Source organism: Trachypithecus francoisi, unplaced genomic scaffold, assembly GCF_009764315.1.
Source record: "Trachypithecus francoisi isolate TF-2019V2 unplaced genomic scaffold, Tfra_2.0 Lachesis_group7, whole genome shotgun sequence".
NCBI classification, from domain to species: domain Eukaryota; kingdom Metazoa; phylum Chordata; class Mammalia; order Primates; family Cercopithecidae; genus Trachypithecus; species Trachypithecus francoisi.
In genome coordinates this window covers 61,745,537-61,763,142 of record NW_022681472.1, presented here as the reverse complement: position 1 = coordinate 61,763,142, position 17,606 = coordinate 61,745,537, and the positions used below count along the sequence as shown (strand labels likewise).

At 37.3% G+C, this 17,606-nt stretch overlaps 1 protein-coding gene across 5 annotated transcripts in view; it reads right to left on the bottom strand.

The window, feature by feature from the left end:
- The window catches only part of ZFPM2 (zinc finger protein, FOG family member 2), a 489,264-nt gene that overhangs the window by 151,588 nt on the left and 320,070 nt on the right, over positions 1–17,606 (bottom strand). The gene's annotated exons all lie outside the window — the stretch shown is intronic.

The window sequence follows — 17,606 nt, the reverse complement described above, 5'->3', positions numbered from 1 at the left end:
GTGAGCCAAGATCACCCCATTGCACTCCAGCCTGGGTACCATGAGCGAAACTCTGTCTCAAAAAAAAAAAAAAAAAAAAAAAAACTCTGCAAGAAAATAAAGCTTACCTTTATAATTGTGAGTTGACAAAATAAACATGCAATTAACAATTTCCTCATGCTTTGGATATTATAACCAGTGTAATAAACCAACTCAACAAGGAGAATTTTATGATTTTGAACAAATTCAAATTTTATTCCTGGGACTTTATTTATCAGTACTATGTAAATAAGTTGCAATCTAAAATTAATAGTTTATTTGGGAATCTGAGTACTAAAACAAAGTTCTTTGGCTTCATGTAGTTGAAAGCCAAAAAATTCAAATAAACCTTATATTATAGAAAAGGCTGTATCAGAGGACTTTATTTAACAGGGTGAAGAAAATATTTTCTGATTTTTTTGTATTACTATAAGGCAGATCTGACACCATTAGTTTTCTTTCTGTCATAAATATAGGCGAATGGAATTTGACAGGCGTCACTACAAAATAGGTTATAGATAAGTTCAGGCATCTCTCCTTCCTCACAGACCTTTTATACTTGGTTCTGATGGAGCTGCTTGAATAGAATGACCTAGGTTTGATTTTAGGTTTCTAGGTCCCGGTTTCACCTTGACAACAGTTCTTTCATTTCCAGCAGCAACATTTGCTAGGATCCCTAAGGTGCTTCATTTTTGTAAGTAGTGCAAAAAAAAAAAAAAAAAGGATAAAAAAAAAGATAAATCTTAATTCACATGCTGCAGGACTATCTCTGTGTCTCCGGCACAAAACTTCAAATCCAATCCAAGAACTAGCTGTGTATTAGAAGTCTGCAGATTTAAACCTTGTCCACCATGATCAAACTGGATTTATGGAGCATCATAACTCTCCAGACACCATCCAGCAGCTTATTAATTTAATAGACTCCTGTCCATTCACTGATGTTCCTGCCCTGACAGTCTCTCAAGATAAGGCGAAAGCCTTTTGACAGGACAGAGAGCATATATATTTTCTTCTGTTTTCTCGTGGATGGGGTTGTCGACAACTTGAAATGTGTGGCTCAGCAAATTTGTTTTTTTTTTTCTTCTCTTTTTTTCCCCTTTCACTTCGCAGGAAGGATGACAGAGGCAAGCCTCCTGAGAGTTCCAGGGGTCAAGGGGCCTGTGTTTCCCCTAAGTACTTATTTAGCATTTTGTTTTGCAAAATAACAATGAATTGATTTGAAGGCATACACGTGGGGACATTTTTACAATGAAAAGAAACAGCATTGCAATTTAATGCCTAATATAAACTAAGAGGTGTTGGACAGAAGAAGAAAAATAGCAATAAATGTTCCCATTAAGTAGAGTAGAGCAGCATTTTCTTTTCTTTTCTATAATCCCATTTGTGGGAATGAGAGGGAGTGCCAAAAAAGAAAAAAAAAGATAGCACGCAAGCTGTTGTATAAAGACAAAACAGGAAGAACTTTTCAACATTCTTATTTTTCCTTTATGATATGCTCATCCTCTGTGTTTTCTATTTGCCTCTAACATGCAAATAAATTCACAACTCTCTGCCAGAAAGTCATTACACCATTATGTAGCAAGGTTAACTGTTTCTATCCCACAGTGTACCTTTTCTGTTAGAATCACATCAGCAATCACTAGACCCTGGCTTCCCAGACTTGAATGTGTACACAGATCACCTGGGATCTTGTTAAAATGCACATATGGATTTAGTAGGTCTGAGTGAGGCTTAAGCTTTTACATTTCTAACAAGTCAATGCCATATTGCTGCTTGGCAGATTATGTATTAAGTAGTAAGACATTAGTCAAATTTTTAAAAGGAGGGATAATTGAGGTATGGACAAGCTATATCACAGTATCAATGAAGGTAAAACGTAAACTTGAACATACTACAAAAAGTTAACAGATTCTCTACCTGGCATATAGTGGCAATTCAACTACCATTTCAATGACTTAAAGAACACCCCACCTCCAAATTTTATACAATGGCCTGCTTTTTTTTTTTTTTAATCAGTTTTCTTCATTTCTGCATGTGTACAAAATGATCTTAATTTGTCCTGAGACAGTTAACTTAAACAGTGTATTTAAAGCTATGGATAAAATAAAAGAAATGTGTTCACTTCCTTAAACTACATTTTCTACTTACTTCGTTTTTGTTTCCTATTTGTATCTCTAGTCAAAATGAAAGAATATCTAAACTAAGCTATTGTTTGTCCAAAATGTCCTTCCCAGGCCACCTTATTTGGTTCCGCAGGGTTAAGGTCAAGGCATTCTGGATTTGAAAGGTGAGAACATTTGATTGAAAAACTTCACACTTTAATCTAGAAATCTACACTCAAAACATAGCAACATGGCAGAATGCTATTTTACTTAAGGCCTTATTTGCTTAACACAATTAGTTCTGGAATTGAGACTGTAGAATATTTAGTATTTTATAGACATGTATCTTTTTTTGGGGAGAGGCGAACAGAAATGTAATATATTACTCGTTTGAGAAAATGAATTATGGAACCTTAAATTCCTCATTATAAATATTTGATAAATATTCAGAAAATCTTAAATTTTTATAATGTACCTCTGAAACGTCCATTTCTTGAAAGACTGCACAAACTAAAGGTAGCTTACCTAGAGAATAATCATTCTTGAAAACCTTTACTGACAATGGATACCAGACAATGAAGATAAGTACTAGATTTCTAAAGGAAAAACTGGCTTAATTTACTATCATTGAATTACAATAGGAGGTAGACAGAAACACATGAATAAATAGATGGAAACAGTTAAACTATATGTATTTCTGATCCATTTCCTTGATTGGAATGCTCTTGCTTGCAACACCATGGTATACTATTTGGTTGACCCTACTGTTGTTTGACAGTCTTCACAGGCCTCAGACAGCCTCATGAGAATACATCTTCTCTGAAGTACTACTGTATGTCAGGCATATCAGGTGACCTTTTAATTTTAAAAACAGGCTTCAAAAATGGGCTTGACTTCTACATCAGTGGTAAAATGAAAAGCCTCCAATTGCAGGTATTAGAGCAAAGAGTAGAGGTTTCTGACTGACTTTCCCCCACTGAAGAGCTGAAAACAGACACTGTTACTATTTACCAATAAAGTGGGTCCAAAAAGAATTGCCCAGTAATAGCGAGCCAATGTCTTGGCATGGCTGCTATGCAAAGATGTTCAAACCAAACCCTATGGTTTGACAAGGTCTTTTGCATCTATGTAGGTTTTGGTTCAAATTCTTGTATACACTGCCATGCTGACTGATGCAGGATAATATATGCTATGTATATATGCAACATTTCAAAGGAATCCTCTTCATCCAGATCCTCTAGCATTTTAAAAATCTCACTAAGGAATGTTACGTTTTTTGAGACATGGGGCAAATCCATTGTGGGTACTGGATTTTCAGATGATTTCCACATGAGTAATTTCTGAAACTCAATCAAGTAACACTAGAGTTTATTCTGTTGAATGATGCACAATAAATCTCATTACATAATAATTCAAAATTTAGTGGGTGTATACGGTGCACTGGCTGTGGAGTTACAGAGGTGAAAAATTGAATTGTTGCCTTTGAGGTGTTCACATCCAGCTTGGTACAATATCTAGCCTGGGCTGGATCGTTCTTCTTATGGGGACAGGGTAAAGAAGGACTTTTAGAGGCACTGATACACACTAAATCTTTAATGGTACCTGTTAAAAATGATGAAGATGGTGAGAAGGTTATCACGCAAAGGAAATATGATGTACAAAGGTAGTTATAAGCAAGCAAGGGATTTTTTTTTTTTTTCAGATGGAGTCTCACTCTGTCACCCAGGCTGGAGTGCAGTGGTGCAATTTTAGGTCACTGCAACCTCCAACTTTCAGGTTCAAGCAATTCTCCTGCCTCAGCCTCCTAAGTAGCTGGGATTACAGGTGCCTGCCACCACACCCAGCTAATTTTTGTGGAGAAATTTTAAACAACTGAGTATGATTGAAGTATAGAGTTTCTGGGGAAGAGGAGTGACAGATGAGGCTTTCAGGCATTGGGTAGTTAAAAAATGTAAATGAAGTAGTCAAGGGAAAATACATAAATGAGGAGAAAAAAATAAAGAATGACAACATATAGTGGATGGACAGTTACATATATGGAGAGACTTGTCACTGGGCATGGAAAAGGATGACTAGATCAAGCCCAATATAATGAAAACTTGGCAACAAGTAGACTACAGGAGACCTGTAAGAGTCACTTCAGTGGAGCTTTGAAGACAAAAACTGAACAAGAAAGAAGATGCTGGAATTGAATAAGTCCAAGGAATGAGGGCAGAAAACTTTGCGGAAGCTTGCATAAGAAAAGAGCAGAGAGGGCTTCCTACTAACGAAGTGAATGATTGCACTTCAGTGATGAATTGATTGCATGCATTTATTTCTACTCTCTTTTACTAAAATGACAGTAAAGAAGAAAAGAAGGTGATAAGGGCAAAGAGACAGGGCAGAGTATACAATAGAAGTCAACAAAATATTGGAAGCTAGAAAACTGATGGAGTGATAAATGACACAGCACAGCACAGAAAGCTGAAATCCAAGTACTTGAAGAGCCACAGGCCAACAAGAAACAGGCAGATTTCATCTGCAGAATCCCAAAACAGATCAGGAAGTAAAGGTACCTGTTACCTTGAGAGGGAGGATGAGCAGCAGAGCTAAAACTTGGAAAGGCATTCTAAAGACGAAGCTGTTACCTTCCAGACCCAGCCATTTCCTACAGAGCTGGGTTACATCCCCTTCCCACTCTGTTAGGAGATGGAGGTTTAATCTTTGGAAAACTGGCATACAAAGGCTTTAGATCCAGGGGCACAGGCTCAGCAAAGGCAGGTGCTAATGTGACATCTGAATTAGAAGAATAAGCGATCATTTACAATCTCAACAATGAGACAGGACTTCCCCAACGCACCACCAGGTCCCACTCTCCTTCAAAACGCTGGCTGCAAGGTTCATAAATCTCGGGAGACTGTTATTCTCGGGAAAATTTAAGCATGCTGAGATCAAAGTATTAAATACACAGTTATTTGGGGACCTCATTACCATGGCTGGATTTTCATCAGCCTATGATTCTATGCAAAATCCTCCAGTTGATAAGCCCTGCCTACTCATGCTGTCTTTCCATGCAGCCTTTAGTATTGAGAAATAAAAAAAATGAAATCCTAAGTCTGCCAGCAGATTGAACAGACCTCCTCTTAGCCAAGGGGACCCTGTAGAAATCTTCATAACTGAGTTCCTGAATATAACAGGATAGGAGGTCAGATATGTCTCATCATACCCCCCCATTGCTAATTGTCATTAGGCTTTCTTCCCTAAGGGTTAAACAGAATGACCCACTTCACCCCGATACCAACCAACCACCTGACACTGCCCCTCCCTTTTACAGTTTTGACAAAACAACTGAACAGCATTCCTTCCTGATGAGAGACCGCTAACCACAGAGTGGTTCTGGCCAGTCTGTGGAGGATGTGCAGTGAGGGTTTTCATGTCCTCTGTTTTACCTTTTAACACCAAAGAGCCGAAAACCCCACCCTTGGATCATGCTAATGCCACCATTTTCTTCTGAACAAGGGTCCCATAGAGAAGCATGAAGCTCATTTGTGCATATGCATGTTTCTCCTTTCTTTCTTTCTTTTTTTTTTTTATTTGAGATGGAATCCCACTCTGTTGCCAGGCTGGAGTACAGTGGCGTGATCTTGGCTCACTGCAACCTCTGCCTCCCGGGTTCAAGCAATTTTCCTGCCTCAGCCTCCCGAGTAGCTGGGACTACAGGTGTGCGCCTCCATGCCCAGTTAATTTTTTTATTTTTGCTAGAGATGGGGTTTCGCCATGTTGACCAGGATGGTCTCCATCTCTTGACCTCATGATTTGCCAGCCTCAGCCTACCAAAGTGCTGGGATTACAGGCACAAGCCACCATGCCTGGCCATTTCTTCTTTTATAAATATTCCTCCTATAGCTTATGTATGTTTCACCACCTCGATCAGCATAAATCCCTGTCTTATTCTTCCCACCCTCAAAGTGTCTGTTTTTGGCTTCTGGCTGTAGGCTATGCTTCCCAGCCTGTCAGAATGGTCACCATTCATGCTGCAACTCTTTATTAGAAATAAACTTCTCCTTTCTAAATTTAAGAACTTTGTCATTCTTCAGTTGACAGTGGTCTGCTCTTAAAATAAAAAGCAGACATCATTGTATCTTAAGCCATTTGAGGAAACTTTCAATATTAAATACCGGGAACAGAATAGGCAAGAGAAAAGAAACAATGCACAGGACACACACCTTCCCAAATGTCCTCCAATTGCTATCTTCAGAGATAAAAAGAATGAATATTTACATAAAAAGAGCAAGATGATGAACAAAAGAATAGTCAGAGAACAAGAAAGACCTCTTGTAAATTATAAATGTGATAGGAGCAAAGTTAAATAATAAAGTTTTAGGGTACTGCAGAAAGTCAAAGAAAGTCAAGAAGAATATTGTAAGACTATTATTAAATAGACATCATAGCTTTCTATGTTAAAGAAAAACTGCATCCTATTGGTTTATCCATTTGTTTATTCAAAAATATTCATTCAGCAGCTACTATGTGCCATGCACTGTTTAAAAACCAGAAGAAAAAAAAAAAATCACTGTCCTTATAGAACTCCCATTCTAGGGGTAAAAAACTGACACTAAAATTCTTGGCCAGGTGCGGTGGCTCACGCCTGTAATCCCAGCACTTTGGGAGGCCGAGGCGGGTGGATCACAAGGTCAGGAGATCGAGACCATCCTGGTTAACATGGTAAAACCTCGTCTCTACTAAAAAGTGCAAAAAAATTTAGCCGGGAGTGGTGGCGGGCACCTGTAGTCCCAGCTACTCGGGAGGCTGAGGCAGGAGAATGGCGTGAATGTGGGAGGCAGAGCTTGCAGTGAGCCGAGATGGTGCCACTGCACTCCAGCCTGGGGGACAGAGCAAGGCTCCGTGTCAAATAAATCAATAATAAAATTCTTTAGTCAATAATAAAATATCAAACATAAAGATAACTGATACAGAGGAGGTTATCAACTGAATGTTTATGTCTCCCCAAAATGTATATGTTGGAACTCTAACCCCAAATGTGATGGCATTAGGAGGTAAGGCTTTTGTGAGGCAATTAGGTCATGAGCATGGAGCTCTCATGGTGGGATGAGTGTACATATGAGAAGAAAAGCAAGAAAGATCTCCTTAGCTCCCACTCTACTTTGCGACTATGCAGCAAGAAGATGCCCATCCACAAACCCAGAAGAGAGCTCTTACCAGGTGTGAAGCTGCCAGCACCCTGATCTTGGACTTCCCAGTCTCCAGAACCATGAGAAATATATATTTATTGTTTAAGTCACCAAGTTTATGGTATTTTGTTATAGTTTCCTGAACTGATGGATATAGAGGAGAAAGAGAGAAACAGGGAGAGAAAGAGAGACATGGTAGTGATGGGGGTATGGAGAGCGAGGGAGAGAGAAAGAGAAACAGAAAGAGAGAGGGAGAGAGTATATTTTAGACAGGGTAGTTAGGCAGACTGTTTAGACAGACAATATGGGAGGCAACATCTAGGAGGAGTTCAGAAAGAGGTTACAGACAGCCGGGTGTGGTGGCTCATGCCTGTAATCCCAGCACTTTGGGAGGTAGAGACCAGGAGTTTGAGACCAGCCTGGCCAACACGGCGAAACCCTGTTTGTTGTTGTTGTTGTTGTTGTTTTTAAAAAAAACAGAGGTCATAGAGCAATGCAGAGTCAGCATACAGTGCAAAGGCCCTGAGGTAGTGTCATTCCTTGTATTTTTAAGCAAAAGCAAGGAGCCCATGCAACTAGAACAAAGCAGCTAAAAAGTAATGGAAAGAGAAGCCACAGAGGCATCCAGGAGCAGATCATATAATGCCAAGGTAGTAAGTTTGTAGGTTTAGTTTAGGAGTGGCAAGTTTTTCTGTAAAGAATCACATAATATTTTAGGTTTTACAAACTAGATTGTCTCTGTTCCAACCACTCAACTCTGATGTTACAACGTGAAAGTAGCCATAGACAATGTATAAACAAATTGCTGTGGCTGTGTTCCAATAAAACTTTATTTACAAAAACAGGTCATGGGCCAGATTTGGCTCTATATATCAATCCTGGTAATCAGTCCAATTGTGGTCTCTGGAGTATTAGGTGTGCTACCACTTTCTCATTTTCTTTGTGAAACAAGAAGTAGAAATATTATTTAACAGAGGATGTTAAACATTTGGGGAGTCAGAAGTCTGAAATAGTAACTTCAAGATTGATTAGGACAACAAGTTTTGATTGTCAGACCACATACACTGAGGGCTCACATCTCCTTGTGGTCAAAAGTATCAAAAGTAACATAAAACCGATCAGTATTGGTTTTTTGTTGTTGCTGGTATTGGTAATTCCTTTGTTTTAGTTTTACCATACATTTATATAGTACTCATTGTGGACCAGGCACTATTGTAGGCACTTCACAAATACTAATTTACCTAATCTCAGATGCTTGGATGTGGCCAGGAGAAAGTGGAGACCTAGATTAACCAGAATGAGGAATTACTAGGCCAGTAAAGACCAAAAAGAGAGAGAAGGGTAAGGGACTCTAAGAAAGTGATTAGAATGACAGACCCATGGAATCCACATCAGGTAACCTGGAAGTAAGCACGGGAGGGGCTGATAGGAAAATGATGATGGTGAAGTGTGTGGATTGCAGGTTCATTTGGCGTTGAAAAATTGTTGAAGTCTGGTAACGAGTAAAGTAAGGCAGATGGTTTACTACTAACGTTTTCTAGAGGTATGTAACACCATTATTTCCATGGTACGTAAGGCTTGGTTTTGTTAGTGAATGGACCTATGCTTAACTTTTGACACAATAATCTTACTAAAATCTCGATCTCATCATGTGTGCCCTAAAAATGTCAGCAGCTCTCCAATGCTTCCATGCTAAGGTTTTCAGAACGAGCATTCAAGCATGTCCACAACATGGCTCTCAGGAACTTTTGGAGGCTTGCCCCTCAATGGTTACATTTGTAAATTCTCTGCTTTAACTGAACTGAACAGATACACTCATGAACACATTGTATGCATCTTAACCTAGGGGCTTTTAGGCACACATTTTAACCTCCTTAAAAGCCTTCACCCCATTACTTAAATTGATACTCAGTGTTCAATATCCAACCAAAATTCCACATCTCTGTGAACATTTCTTGACAGTATGAGACTGAATTCATTATTATACATCTTTCATCAAGTAAGCTCTTTCAATAAGCTTCTTAAGGGGGGGGGGGGGGAGGGTGTCTCATATTCATTTGTACTCCTCATGACACCTGGGCCATATCGTGGGCAGAGTATGTGCTCAGTTATGTGTATTTTATTTGGAAAATTATCTTATGAAAAATAAAGTGGCAGGAATTTCGCAGAGTTACTAAAGAAAAGTAATTATATCACTAGGAAATAATTTAAATTCTGTGGATGAAGGACACTGTGGATAATTCAAAGATTTCTTCGTTTTATTTGGGTTGTGTAAAAAGAAGAGTAAGAATGTAGTTAAGACAAAGAATGATTTTCAAATGCAAATATTTTCTGAAATTATATAAGTAAAATAATCAAAGTGAAGAAAATTATGAAAAAGGATACCAAAAATCTCCCTAAGTCTTGCCACTTTAACAGAAATATCTTTATAATTTCACACTGTTTATTTCCAGTATGTTTTCCTGTGCATACACTTTTTAAGTATAATCATGTTAGGCACAAAACCACACATTCTGCCTTTTTTCACCTAGATTTATCTTATAATAATTTTTTTTTCTACATAATACAGTGTTTTAAAAACTATTCTCAGTATGTTACCCTGAAAAAAATCTACCCTAAAGAGTTGTCCCTCATTTCATCGACAAAGATACTTTTGGGGGTAGCTTTCAAGATTAGCATCCCTTTGAAGGACAAGCTAACATCCTTGAATGATAGTGAGCCACTTCTCCAAAGACCCCATTCTTCATTTCTCATTTTTATACTTATAAAACTGATAGATTCTTAGTTCTTATCATGTGCCAGCATTCTAACTGGGTTCCTACCCCTAAGAGACAGAAGCTTCATTCATGCATGGATCCAGGGTGGTTTAGGATATTTTTTTTTCTCCAAAATAAGATAGCACATCTAATCAACTAAGGTAATTAGTGGTATTATTGTGCAGGGCTATTTACCAACATTTCATTAAGGAAACTCACAGTGATGCTGATATAAAAACAAATGTCTTTTTCACATCATATAGCATATAGTAGTAATAACTAAAGACAATAAACTATTCAGTACACCCAGACCCAGATTGAAATAACATCAGTAAATCACTAACATAACAGTAAAAACAGTAAATGCCTAGTAGGAAATGGAAATGACACAAGGCTCACTATCTGCTGAAGTCGCTGTCATTCTGCAATTTGCAACAGACAGCTCTATGGTAAGTAACACAGTCAATAGTGGGGTCACTTGTCTTGACCTTAAGAATCCCTTAGAAATGACAATTTGAATCAAAACTGTGTTGTTTTTTTTTTAAGTAGCCATTTTTACAATCACAGATTCCTAGGAAAGGAATAATAAATTGCTCACTCCTCAAAATATTAATAGAACGTAACCAAAAAAAGCCTCAGATGTTCATGAAACATGGGTTTTCGGCATCGCGTTATCCTGTGGTGCTCTGCAATCAATTACTGTTATACCACCATCATTAATAATTTTCTTAATGAAAATGATTCTGTTGATCTCCGTTGTATTTTAATTATCAGAGTTAAGCATAATTACACTGCAGCTCTGAGCTGGCATGTGGACTCCTTTAGGGCGCAATTTTGTTTTAACACACTGATAATGTAATTTTACATTGTGTCAGTTTGTTTGGTTATTATCCAGTTGTACAATTCCACTGTATTCCTGATAACAGATAATAACCTTAGTACCTCCTATATCCTGAAGTCATTTAAAAAGCAATATTGGAATTCTGCGACTAGCTAACTTAATCGCCTTATGATTTTGTAATTCCCACTGCTAAATATTTAGTTCGGGCACTCACCCTCTTTCAAGAATACTGTAAAATTAGACAATGGTTATACATTTTCTGTGAATTACTGAATAGTTAAATAAATGCATAAAATATGAACACAAATTTTTCCTTTTAAATTAGTTTATTATTTATACAACATTATGCCCTCTAGGTAAAGTTAAACATTAACTTTCAGGATACTTTGAAAATTGGCTGCCACATTAGACAAAGCTATTGCTTGAAAATTCTAGTAACATGCAACAGATCATCTATTTTAAGGTGGAACATGGTCCGGACTTTTACAAGAGTCTTTGTAATGAAAGACATTTGTTTTGAAAGCTTAATTTAGAGAGTGTGCAGAAAGTTATTCACCCAAGCTAAATCATACTAGAATTTCTGTCATTATTTCAGTGGTGACTAGTATAGGCTCTTGGATGTAAAAGACATTAAAAAATGGTTAAATTGACTAATTGCATGTTTAAATTCATGCGAACCTGCAAAATCAGAACTTTGAAGACTGTCATAGCATGATTTTGAGATTGCCGTGCAGTCGTCTACAGGATTTGAAATTGCTGTGGTCTTAGAAACAACAAAGAAATTAGCATAAACTCTTGCTGCCACTGCTGTTTTAGTTTTTGAATAATCTCTTTAAAATCAAGCCAAAGAATGTGGAAAAGAATTTGCTGATAAACATGTAAGCAAATTTGCAAAGAAAGGCAATAACCTGTAACCTTGCCTTAGTAAATGGCATCTTCCAAAATTTTGTTGATTGTACAATTGGGAATTGAAGTCAACAAGCTCAATAATGAATCCCAAATTCATCATTTGAACTTACTTGACCCATCGAAACCTAAATTTATTCATCTGCAAAATGGGAAAAGCACTGTTTAGATATCATGAATCTGTTGTATTGTAAGCAAGAAAATTTATGTAAAGTGATTAGAACAGTGTCTGGAATAGAACAAAGATTAATAAATGGTAATTGCTATTATTAGTAGTAATAATATCATCATTTTCATCTTTATACTAGCACTGTATATAAGACTCTCACTAAAATAAAAGTATCATGTGCCCAGGAAAAACATCCAATGATACGCTCCCGTACAGGCTTCTGGTCTCTGATTCTGTGATATAGAGCTCTGCAAATATTCTGTGGGTTCAAAGTGACTGAATGAGACTTGTAGAAGGCTTCACTGTAAATACGACATCACTATATGCTTGATACCAACATGGAGGCCTGGCTTCATTTTCTCTTAGTGTGTACTGACTTATGATCACAAGGACTGCTTGTACGATAAATAGCAATATAATCTCGATCATAACCTCTGCAATCATGTGAATGGGTGCTTCACAAAAATCCCGCATGGTAGTCATTGCTATTCCATGTTCACAGTTGAGAAAATCAAGATTAGAGGGGGCAAGTGATTTGTCTAAGGTTACACATGAAATACAGATTTTTACAATAATATTGTGGCTTCACATATACAGAAATATTCTGTTGTTGAGGTGAGAGTGAGGGTTAGCAGATACTTTTTCACTCTCTTGATTGACAGTGTTTATTCTCTTAATCTGGAGACCCAGAGAATGTAGCTACTTTGAAATAGCAACTACAAGAAAAGTGAAAAACTAAATAATGTAATTATCCCTGATTTGAAGCTGAGTGATTAAACCCACATGAAAGATGCTAAAGGTGTAATTTTAAATACCCTCAAAACATAAAATTCTAAATATACTATTTGTTTTTCATATGAAAAGGTCACCATTCTTTGCAAACAGTAGATAGCATATAATAAGGTAAGGTAAAGAAGTAGATCATCAGTGCTCAACAGACAGTGGATTTTAAGAGTAAGTGGGCAGGCCTTTGCTCACCCTACTCTCCAGCAGAGCTCCTTTTAACTTCAGCATTATGCTTTTTAGTATTTTTCCACTGAGATAAGTAAATTAGAATTATCTGGAGTCTGTTGAGAATAATGGCAAAAAACAGACGACCCAACAGGTCTGGTCCATCAATGTCTGGATGACCTAATTACTTTCTGGAATGACAAGGGGTAGGTGAGGCAGGAACAACGCACATCAGATTCGAATGTTAATGCCAACCACTATACTTTTAAAACATTTTATAGAACAAGATGACGGCAACCTGTCAAATAGCACTGAGTGATATAACACAATTTTATTTTATAATAATGTGATGGACACGCTGACAATGAAAACTTTGTAGTCATATTTAATCTTGTTACTAGCCTACATTTAGGAATACTTTGGGAGGCAAGTATGCCTCCTAGATGGTAATAGTTAAACATTAAATGGGCCTATTTTCACACCATAAGAAAACACTATCAAAAATCTCAGTCATGGCATTTTTGCAAAATGTCACACATCTGCAATTTATCTTCTATTTGTAAATAGATACTGATATGTTCTCAGCCAGGTCCTATAATAATGATTTGGCTTTGAGTTTATAAGTAGTTTAGGTTCTTAGGAAAAAAACAAATAAATACAATTGTGGCATCAGGAATTTAATTTTCATCGTCCATGAGAGCTTTTTACACTTTAGGAATAATATGTGACACATGGGAGCATGGATGTTGGCCCAAGAAGCAACCACTCTTTTGTGGCAACATATCCTTGGTTTTATTTAGGGAACTATCTCTCCTCCATTTCAGTGGCTCATGTGGGGTTCATTTTATTTTTAGGCCCCAGGCTGACTATGGTCTGCCTAGGAGAGTCATAGTGATTAATTGGTTCAGGGAATGGTATGTGATGTGCTCTAATCACAAAACCCAGAAAAGCTCTCTTTTCACCGAAGTTGCTATGCTGGTGGAATAAGTCTGGAGTTGCCACTAGTTATCTGAGAATGATGCCCACACAAGAAAGAAGAGCCACATGATAGAGAGAGTCTGGGAAAAAAGTTTGAGCAACTGAATCAAGCAGTTCCTGACATCCAGAATATCCCTGGACTCTCAGTGATATGAGCAGATGAACCCACATACCCCAAAACACACACACACACACACACACACACACACAATTTTTTGGCAGAATCTAATTTCAGTTAGATTTCCATCACTTGAAAACAAAAGAGGCCCAATTAATAAACAATGTAGGCATTATGAAAATGCCACAAACATTGTAGAGGTTCAAGTTAACATTTGTTAACCCTTCCATCTTCAAAAAGCTTTTGCTTTGAGGCATGTTATCATACATACAGACTGTGGAGACAGACGACTCCAGAGTCCAGCGTGTTTGGATACCAGTAGGAGTGCCTCCCGGGGTCATATTTTCCATGATCCAATCAATCCCTAGTGAAATCCCAGAATATTAAGGTATTGACACAACTTTGCGACATGCTCTGCGTGAGCTGTCTCCTCCCTCTAAAGGCACTCTAAATACTAGAAATTAGTTTCAGGCCTCTGAACCCCAGGTAGAAGATCAAAGAAAAGTCTGCAGCAAAGTAGAGAAATAAAAATATATGTTGAAATGCAAATGATCAGGGCTTTTTGCTTTTGTTTTTTACTACATAATTCTAGATCATTAATATAAGCATCCACTGTGAGTTTTCAAGAGGGCTACGATAAATGATATTTGGTCATGGGGCTTTTTTCTTTAATCTAGGGTTCCATGAAATGCGTTTTGGGAAATGCCACACTTTAATATATATATTTTGTGATTTCTAGGGATAAAAGCCTGAGTGGTTTTGGTTGTTACTCATCATTTAACAGTGGCAAAGGGAAAGGCTGAGTCATATAGTTCAAGGAGTACAGAATTTGGAGCTGTCAAGATGTAGATTGAATTTAGCTCTATTGTTAGCTCTCTATGATCACAGGCAATCATGCCACCTCTCTAAGTCATAGGTGCAAAATGAGAAAATACTATTTCATTGAGTTGTTTTGAAGCTTAATGCAGACAGAACATATTCTAGTATGTATCACTTCAACCCTAAGTTGAACAAATGTATGCTTGAATCCCACTCAATCACTTGTTAGCCATGTGACCATGACAAACTATTTACCCTACTTAAGTCTTTTATCTACCTTTGTAAAATGGGGTAGTACGTTGATTATCTCATAGGAGCTATTAAATAAGGATTAAGCTTTAAAAAGCGCACACAGTAGTTATTATAGTTCTGGCATTTGAACTGCAAAACCAATTGTTCTTGTAAGTTGAACAATGCCAAATTACCCTTTACAGGTTAAAACATTGAATAGCAGCAATTCATACAGTTCATCATCATAGTATGCGAAATGTCTATTTCAGTGTCTGGCAACCATTCATCATTTGTTTATCTGGTCAACCAATCAATATGTACTTATGCTTTTCTTGTACAGGGAGCATGCCAGACCAGGAATAGAAAGGTGACTAAGACACACTGTGTCCTCAGTAAATATAGAGTAGATTGAAGAGGCAGGCAATCATAACTAACTATTTTACTTACTCCCTTTTTGGACACATAAGCTGTATATTCATGATCATGAAACAAGGTAATAGAGAGCAATGAGAGAAGCACATACAATTTGGCATGGGAGCATCAAGAAGATAATTCAAGGTGTGCCCAATAAATGGTGGCTACTATCATCAATGTACAAGGTTAGCACACAGTTGGACTCAACACATGCTTTACCAGTTAATTTATGAATAATTAATAAGCTTCTATTAATTACTCTACGTTGTTTATTGCAAAAAGATATAAGGTATAGCCAACCATAAACACATAAGTTTGCTCAAGTTAGCATACCCCACTAAACACAGAATTCCAATTCTGTTATACAGGTTTGGCATCCCTAATCAGAAAATCCAAAATCTTTCAGATTGTTCCAAAATCCAAAACCTTTTGATCACCAACATGATGCTACAAGTGAAAAATTCCACAATTGACCTCACGCAATGGGTGACAGTCAAAACTTAGTCTCAGGCACAAAATTATAAAATATTGTATAGAATTATCATTAGGTTATGTGTATTTTGTGTTTATGAAACATAAATGACTTTCATGTTTAGACTTGGGTCTCATTTCCAAGATATCTCATTATGTATATGTAAATATTCCAATCTGAAAAAAAGTCTGAAATCTGAGACACTCTGGTCCCAAGCAATTTGGATAAGGGATACTCAAAATATATAACAATCATCTCTACTAAAAGAATAGCTGATTTAAAAGTGCAATGAATTTGAATCATAAATGATGACCAGCTATTGCCATGTTTCCCTCCGTACTATATTGGTTCAATGAAGATAAAATATCATACAAGAGAAATCTGTCCCCAACAAGTGGTCTTGCATTCCAAGGCATCTTTTGTATTCTGAATGTTGGCATTGGTAAACTGATTCCCTATGCTTTTCACTTTGATAGATTATATTGGCATATCCTGGGAAAATCTGACACCTCTTTTAGCTGAATGCGCCCACCAGCATACCACAGGTATTTCAGGTTAGAAAATTAGTGGGTATGGGGACAAGTAATTATAGAAGGAAAAACTATAATCAGATCCTGGTGTGCAGATTGTTTTTTTTTTTAGCTTGCAAATTCCCTCTTTCCAGTGTTTCAACTTTCAAAGGTTTATGGTAGTTTAGAGGCAATCCTCTTATAAGTGTACAAATTGTAATGATTATAGGAACAAGTTGTAATTGTTTCTAGCAAGTTTTTAAGAGTCTTTGATGTTATGATTAGTGTTTTATATGTTAATATATTGATAGGGGTGCTTATTTGCTTGTTCCCTTGTATGCTTTTATGGTTTCTAGGTTCAATGTGCAAATACATCTTTGATCTCAGTAGGTCTATTTGGTTTAAAAAGAAAGCCAAGAGAAATTAAACATGAGAAGCACAAAGTTTTGCAATATTTATGAAGAAGTGAGATTAGGGATTTCACTGTAAGAGTACAGAGCTAGGACTAAGACTCAAATGTGGAGAAAAGTGCCCCAAAACTACACCACACGTGAGGAAGGTCCCGTGCTACCGACAGCCAGCCCCACGACGTGCCATTATGGAGCTCTGGCTCCTTTGTAGCCAGGGCGCAGCTACATGACGCAGTCTGGGTTGATGTCACACTGAGCAAATCAAAGGCAATGCCCGGCAAGTCATCAGCTTCTGCTTTAGAGTTTGCCTCCTGCCCTTCAGAAATCACCAGGGGGAAGATTTCTGTCTTTGCAAAGGTTTCATTTCCAGCTATCCTCTCATCACGCATGACTTCCAGAAACTGGCTAGAATGTAGCGCCTCTTGGACCGTGCACCTTGACACAAATTGCTAAACTTTAGAAGGATTTCACTTTTTGATAATGTCTAAAAGGAGAATTTGGAGTTTCATCAAACCTGGCTATCAACGATACTAACAGCAAGAGAAAGATACTAGTCAAGTCACTCAAATACAGAGTTAGGTAAATGTATAAGGCAATAAGTAATTAATGGTATGACACTTTTTGTTTTATGCTGCACAGAAAAACCAAAAAGGTGGCTTTACTGAAAATACACATTAGAGGAACTCAAATGGGAAAACAGAACGAGAGAGGATCAAATTATACTTTGTACTTCCATTCCAG